The sequence below is a fragment of the Carya illinoinensis genome, chromosome 4 (assembly GCF_018687715.1).
Source record: "Carya illinoinensis cultivar Pawnee chromosome 4, C.illinoinensisPawnee_v1, whole genome shotgun sequence".
NCBI classification, from domain to species: Eukaryota; Viridiplantae; Streptophyta; class Magnoliopsida; order Fagales; family Juglandaceae; genus Carya; species Carya illinoinensis.
This window is the reverse complement of record NC_056755.1, coordinates 34710871-34718713: the sequence shown is the minus strand read 5'-3', so window position 1 is coordinate 34718713 and position 7843 is coordinate 34710871. Positions and strand designations below refer to the sequence as shown.

The 7843-nt window shown below is 36.8% G+C and overlaps 1 pseudogene; it reads left to right on the top strand.

Moving 5' to 3' along the window:
- Positions 1-1154: 1154 nt before the first annotated feature.
- Positions 1155-3895, top strand: LOC122306444 (annotated as a pseudogene).
- Positions 3896-7843: the final 3948 nt, after the last annotated feature.

Below are 7843 nucleotides of genomic sequence, written 5' to 3'. Positions count from 1 at the left end.
TGACCCCATCGCTGAGTCATCTTCATCTCTTTTATCGCCGAATCGTCTTCATCTCTCTCATCGCCGAAACTCAGAAGCCCCTGTCTAGTGCCGAGACCTAGTTGATTTTTATCGGCGAATCGTCTTCATCTCTCTTATCTGCTATTTTATTTTTGGGTTCTATTCGGTTTTGGGTATTTGTTTTCTCTGTTTGTATTGTTTTCTCTTTGTTGATTTTAGGTTTGTTTTGATGAGAATGTTTTGAGTATTTTTATGGGATGTGTTTATATGCTATCAGTAGTTGAACAAGGGTTTTTTTTTTTTGCTAGATCTACTCTTTCTTGTTGACGATGGGGTGGTTTTGTTTCTGGAAAACAAAACACACACACCCGGGTTCTATCCGAAACCCGGAATTCGGGTTTTGAAAAACCCAGATTTATCCGGATTCTGGCCCGTATTAGAACCGGGTTAACCCGGTGCGGGTTCCGGCCCAGATTTAATATCCAGGTTCCGGTCCGGGTACACCCAGATTTCCGGGTCGGAACCCGGATGAACAGGCATACTCTTTAATTTCATGGTTAAAAAGCTCATGAGATGGTCTTTGGAGAGAGGCAAATAATTGGAATCTAGAGAAGTTTCGCACAGCTAGCTGGCTGTAAATACTTTTATTAAGTTCAACACCTGCTATGAGATAATAATAAAATCCCAAGTTGTATTTGTTCTGAAAAATTTAAGACTAATTGCAAGCTGTTGTGTCTCGAAAGGAGCCACGAAGCAGATCATCAGCACAGAAGCTGCCTTAACTAATTTTCTTCAACCACGTGATCTATTCATCTCTCTCTGATCTAACCCTGTAGTATTACCATTCTCAATCTGTCTATTATTTAGTTTTGGAGTCATGAAAATATCACTACATATACACATATACACACACACACACACACACATACACATATATATTTCATTGAGTGAACGAATTACTTAATTGACTGTATAAAGAAAATGAAAAGATCTCATCCAATATTCATTTTTAACATGACACAATATATTGAACTTTTTTATTACAGCTTTAACTATTTACTTCGAGTCATGAGGGTATTATTTAATGTTTTCAAGAATATTAGATCAACATATTGTGTATAACAATGAGATGATTGTCATCAGAAAATCTAAAGATGGGGGACTTGGCGATTGGAAAATTAACTCAACGAAAAGCAAATGGTTCAATAATAGAAAGTGGAGATCACTTGGTAATTGATATCAAGGAGTTGATACATAGCTCGAGGCCTCTCTTATCACCGAAGTGTTGTACTTACAAGGTTCCAAATCACTTTCGTAAGTTGAACGAAGATGCATACACTCCTCGGATTATTTCCATAGGGCCTTTCCACTACGACAACCCAAAATTGCAAGCAATGGAAAAGTACAAAGTGCGATACCTCATGAATTTCATGGAACAAACAAAAACAAAGTTGGTGAGTTTAGTAAACATTATATAAGGGAGAGTGAAAAAAGTCTGCATCTTATGCAGAAGCCACCGAAGTTATTAGCAGTGATGATTTTGTGAAAATGATACTGTTTGATGCGGCCTTCATTATTTAGTATTTTCTGAAAAACCAATTTCCCAAAACAATGGACGGCGGAGGACAAGATAGTGATAAAGCCATGGCTAACTGCTAGGATGCAGTTGGAATTCCTGTTACTTGAAAATCAGCTTCCTTTCTTCATTATTGAGAAATTATATAAGCTTGTTTTGGTCATTAACACAATTTAACCACCCTTTATTGAGGTTACCTTTTTCTACTTTAGTTTTTTTAACAATCAGGACAAGTCTTCTGATTCGGTGTTCCAAATAAAGCATTTCGTTGATTTGCTGAGAACCTTTTATCTACCTCCACTTGGAAGAGTTCTATCAGAAAGAAAAGATGAAAGCAAGGTTGAGGAAATATACTGCGCAACCAAGCTGGTCGAGGGATGAATGACCTTCAAGAAAGAGTACAAGCAAGTGCCACCTTGATCTAACATATGCAGAATGGGTGTTAAAAATCCCACACTTTACCTTAGACAATGCGATCAAACGTTATGCTCGAAACCTCATGGCCTTGGAGCAATGTCATTGTTGCGCCTCTGGCCTGTCTAAAACCATACAAGACGATATTTAAGTTGTTTAGCAACTTTCCTACATCCACTGGAGCCAAAATTCATTGAGTTTGTATGAGATTACAAACACTCAATAATTTCTCTCTCGCGTCCTCTCTTTCTCTGATTTTTGCCCACACAATTTTACACAAATGAGTTCACCTTTTATAGGACAAGTTTCAGAGGACAAGCACTTACAATTGTTGATCAAGGGAATTCGATGCAGCACTTTATGGTCCAAAATTGTTGTCAGAGAATTGTTTGTCCTAATATGACAAAGGACTTTCGGCGGCTATACATGAGGGTATGCATACTTGGGGGGATTTCAACAGACACTATCCAAGAGAAGCATATATTACTGATTATTTTTTTCTGTTGGATTTCCTTATTGATACAGGCAAAGATGTGGGTCTACTTGCTCGAAAGAAGATCGTTGTTAATGGGCTGGGTGACGACAATGCAACTTTTGTCAACAATCTAGGCACAAATGTCGAATACTCATCCCTAAATTCTGAGTATTTTCATCTTTGTAAGGATTTAGTTGATTTCTACAATAAACTTTGGCATCGATGGAAGGCTATCTTGAGACGTGATTATTTGAGTTCTCCTTGGAGAATTGCTTCTACCGCAGCTGCTATTATCTTCTTGGTGTTCACATTAGTGCAAACCGGATGCTCTATCATTCAAGTGCTACCTGTATAGATCTGATGCTTTGATCTTTTATGTGCTACATGAAAATAATAGTCTTAATTAGTAGAAATCTTTGTACTAATCATTGTTACACCACACCCCTAATAAGGAATATAAATAAAAAGATAAAAAAATAAAATTTGTGTGGTGTAGGCCGGATGAAGAGTAGAGTTTTTCTTAATTAAATAAGTGTTTTACTCCATATTATTTTCATTGCTTGTAAGTTGTTAGATAGGCCTCATGGATAGGAGTCTTATGGTTTATGCTTCCACTTTGTAACTTGTTCCCTTGGGGAGGTTAAGGTTTCCTCGAGTTGAATCGCTGTTTAATTTTCTTTGTTCAAGGATTCCTGGAAATTAATGAATTGACTGTAATTCTTCTTCGACTCCTGTACAAGAATCAGTCTCCATTTGATGCTCAATTGGCCTTTCTGCAGCACTAACTTCTAACCAACATAACCTGACCCAGATTGCTAACTAACTACTAGTGTATAGAAAAGTCCAACATCCCAAAACAATTACGAGTTGATACGTAAGTCCCACCATGTTAACCTCCATGCCCATGATTTAAAACAAGTTCCCCATCTTCCCATAGTCATCAAATAGCTCTGGAACAATACGAATACTTGGCACAAAAGAAACATTTATTATTTCCTCCAAAAATTCTCTTCCTGCATAAGAAGGCATCTGGTATCTCATTCCTCTTCAACTCTTAGTGTAATTTATCGATGATAGTTGATCGATTCTAAAGAGAGAAGCTCTTACTTCTCTCTAAAGCTTTGAAACAGAAAACCCTCAAGTCCCTCCCCCCCTTTCTTTTAGTGTACTGCTTTCCTGCCTTAATTTCCAGTCAATAGATTTAGCTTCATTTTGTTTTTGTTTAGGTGCTTGTCAATAAGGCTCTTTGTGGTGCGATTTATGATGGCTTAAGGGAGATGCAACAGCTCCGCTGCAATGATGTGGCCCAGGCACAAGAAGGTGGCAGCGGAGGAGCTAGACGGGGCTGGCCTCCATGTGGTGGCCCTGAACCACTATGGGGGTTCTCAGCTGCAAGGCATGCCTTTTTGCTAGGTGGTAGCGTCTGGTAGCACCGCAACACAACTCATGCTGAGAACTTACATGTCCATTAATGGCAAGCTCATCTTGGGCTTCGTTCAACCTATAGTGGCTCTCGACATGAAACTTGGTGGACCCTGTGGCCAGACTCCTAAAATGGAAGGTGAGTGTGCTCTGTTTCAAAAAATGAAAACAAACGAGGCTCGGTAGCTGGGGTGCAGTCCGTTGTTGGGGGGGAGGCACACATGCTCAAGCTAGCTCACAGTGGGGCAACCATGGGGGTTAGCTCTAATGTTAAAAACGTTGCCGTCACTAGCCATGAGTTTGGCAAATGATGCAGCCGTGGAAGCTGGTGGTGACTCGTGGTTTGCTATAAGGCTTGGTGTTAAGCCATGATGTGGAGTCATGCTGTGAGTCATGGAAGGGGATTGCTGCATTGGTGACTCAATGGATTGGGTTGCAGCGAACGTAGAGGAGCAGAAGAACGTGGGTGTTCTGAACGAGGCTAGGTTGCAGACCACCCACACATGCTTGCTGCAAAAGGTGTAGAAAGTGTTTTGGCATGGGTGCTTGTCGGGCACTCATAGAACCATAAAGGAGGAAGGTGTGCAATAAGTACGGTGTGGGCTTGGCAAAAGTTGTTCATGACTGACAGTCATTTGGAGGGCCATTTACGAGTGTTTTTAATATTTTAATGCTTTATGTTGTAATGTTGACTTTATGTTATAGTTAGTTAAAAATAAATAGAAATAGGCTATTAGACTTATTGTTCATAGCGGTTTGTCCCTCTCCTCTTTTGGAGGAGGAGAGTTTCTCCCTTTCTTCCATTGAAAGAGAAGGGTTTTCTTCCGCTCCTTATTTGGAGAGGGGGTTGGATGTGTTTTCTCAGACAAGTCGAGATGGACTCCTCTGGTGTTTACAGAGTCTGGTATATCAGAAGGTCTTGTCACTCGAGAGTTTATTTGAAGTTCAAACATTATCTGTCACAAAAAAATTTATGTGCGGGGAAGTCTCAAACAGATAAGTAGTTTGACTTGTATTTATCAGTCACAGTTGTAACTTCTTTCATGAATGAATTGAAGTCTATTTCCCATAAAAAAAAAGAACAAGGAATTCTAGAACATCTTTTCCTACATTGCCCTTTGCCAGAATCATCTGGTGAGAAAGGCGCCCATGGCCACTAGACATCAGCAAATTCTCATATCTCAACATCAAAGACTAAATCCGACTCACTAGCAAACCACAAATTAGTAATATATTGTTACACCATTAATGATATATTGTTTTGCCGACGTTTAAAATAATGTCAAAAAATTATCAATTGTACGCGAGTAAATTAGTCGTTTGCTGGCATTTATATTGTTATGGCGACAATAATATATAGCTTTGGCAGCATTTACAAAAACGTCGAACATTGATCAATTATATGCCTATAATTTAGTAGTGTGCTAGTGTTTATATTGTTACACTGGTAATTATTTATAGCTTTGAAAGCATTTTAAAAAATGCTAAAAACTGATCAATTATGCACCGGTAATTTAGTAGTGTGCTAGCATTTATATTGTTACAATGGTAATAATATATAACTCAAAGATTTAAAACTATTATAAATTTATTGGTAGTTAAGGAAATATTAAAAAGAATAAAAAAAAACTTATTTAAATGATAGGAAGAAAAACATACTTAAGTTTTTGCTAAAAAGAATGGAAAAAAACAATCATAATGTGTCATTGCCACCACCTCTCTTGCTCAATAAACAAAACCAAGATCACAATAAAATCTTAAGGAAATTATAAAGAAAATATGATTAATATAATTTGAGATTCTTCACATATAATCCCCTCATTTCTCGTCCACATTGTTCTCTTCCTCTTCATCATTTCCCTTTTCATCTTTATCTTCCTCTGCATTCTATTTCATTTTTTCCTAAAGCCTGCATATAAATTCAAATGAAGGTCCAAAAATTCCAAAATAAAGTTGATTGATATCAACTAAACATATTTGGGGTGCTCACCGGTGCATGCATGGGTGTGTTTACTAAGTTTCGCAATTCAATTAATTTGTTCATTTTATCAAACTCTTCCTTGGATATACCATATTCGTACTTAGAAGTTGGTAGTGAATGTTGACAAGTTTGCCTTGTAAGGGTTGGCCCAAACTGTGTACAGGTCCAGATTGTTCTGGGCCCATAACTTTAGAATAAACATCATCTGATGCCTAAGCCATGGTTCCTCCAAACCCCATTTTTATGATACTTGTGTACTGTGTTAAAAGTCCCTCAATCTCAGCCTGTAATAGATAATAAAAAATACAAATTCTTCATCTTATAAATCCATTAAAATTAAAAAATAATAAATTTGAAAATAAACGTATAATTTTCTTCCTCGTCTCATCATTGTAGTGGGTTCCATCCTTTTACTTATGGGTCGTGACAAACAATTGGGCTCGACTTGGCAATGCCCCAGTTGATTTTTGCTGCATTCAATATTCTAGATTAAACACAAAAATCGAAAACAAAGAATTAACAAATATTTGAAAATAAATAAATATTAATTAAATATATACCTCATCATTGGCATATCTTGCATAACTTTTTTTTATCCTCTAATGTGAATAACCACTTGCTTCTTATGACACTCCTTGTTTTTATTACATTTTGACTAACATTATAAGAATTATGATTAAAATAACTAGTTGGTTGACTTTCTAAATCTATAAGAGAAATGAGCACATTGTTATATATATTCTGGATCGAACCAAAGATTGGCCAACTCTGCTAGTTACAATAAGTCCCACCATATCGGAAATTGCCCTTGCCATAACTTGTGCTGCAGAGGTGTCTTTTTCATTAAGTAACTTTTTCTTCAATTCATGCTTGTAGTCTCTCCATTTCTTCCCCATGTCCTTTAGTAGCAATTTTTTTAATGCATCCAATTTGTTATCAGAAACTTTAAACTTGTCTTACAATCAAAATAAACTTACACAAGTATCCATCTTACTTTCTAAAAAAATTTACATATTTAATTAATGATAATGGTTTAATACAAGTTCTATACCATTATAAAATCCCACGCTTCATCCTTTATGGTTGTAGGCACCGACCTCTAATCCTTGTAAATTATTAGAACCAACCTATTAGTTCTTACTATCATGCCACCTTTGAGTCTTGCTTTTTGATGGGTTGACCAAGACTATTGGGCTCCATATCAATTCACTTCCTTTCTGGTAGATGCCAAATATCACGAATCGAGTACAATTATCTCTTTACTCTACCTCCATTACTATCAGCACAAATGGATTTAATGACATTGTTACTATTCTGTATATGTGCATTCATAGTGAAATAAATAAGAAGTAAGAAAAACAAAAACATCCGAACAATGACAACAAAACGATTTCCAATGTCCAAACACAAGTCAACATTTTCTACTTCGGAATGTGGTGCTATTGGTACAGATATACATTGCTGGGTCTCTCTACTGATCTCTATATGTTTGGATAGTTGGCCTCCCATTTGTATCGATGCAGAAGGTTGGGTCCTTTTCTGTGAAGAAAATGATGATTGGGAAGAACAATCTACAAAACATGATAACTCCACCATCCTATCAATGGAAGGGGGAGGCCCAACAACAGAGGGTAATGAATGGGTTGCGCTATCAAGAGATAGGTATGATTGCGTCTCACTATGAATAGCTGGTACTGAAGTAGATCGTCTTCACAAGTGTGATCTAATAGTCTGTCTTCTTTTTTTGGACTCATTGTACCTATACAAATACAAGTCGTTATATTTGCAAATCAATAGAAATAATAATATTTGGAACATGATATAAGAGATATCATGTTAGTTAAATATATAAAACAAAAAATCAATTATATTAAAAAGTCTAAATATATATTTCTTACTCAACACTATTAAGCAATTTCGATCTTCACTCCATCTATGTCATTTCGTGTCCACACAACATCGTCAATGGCAGGTT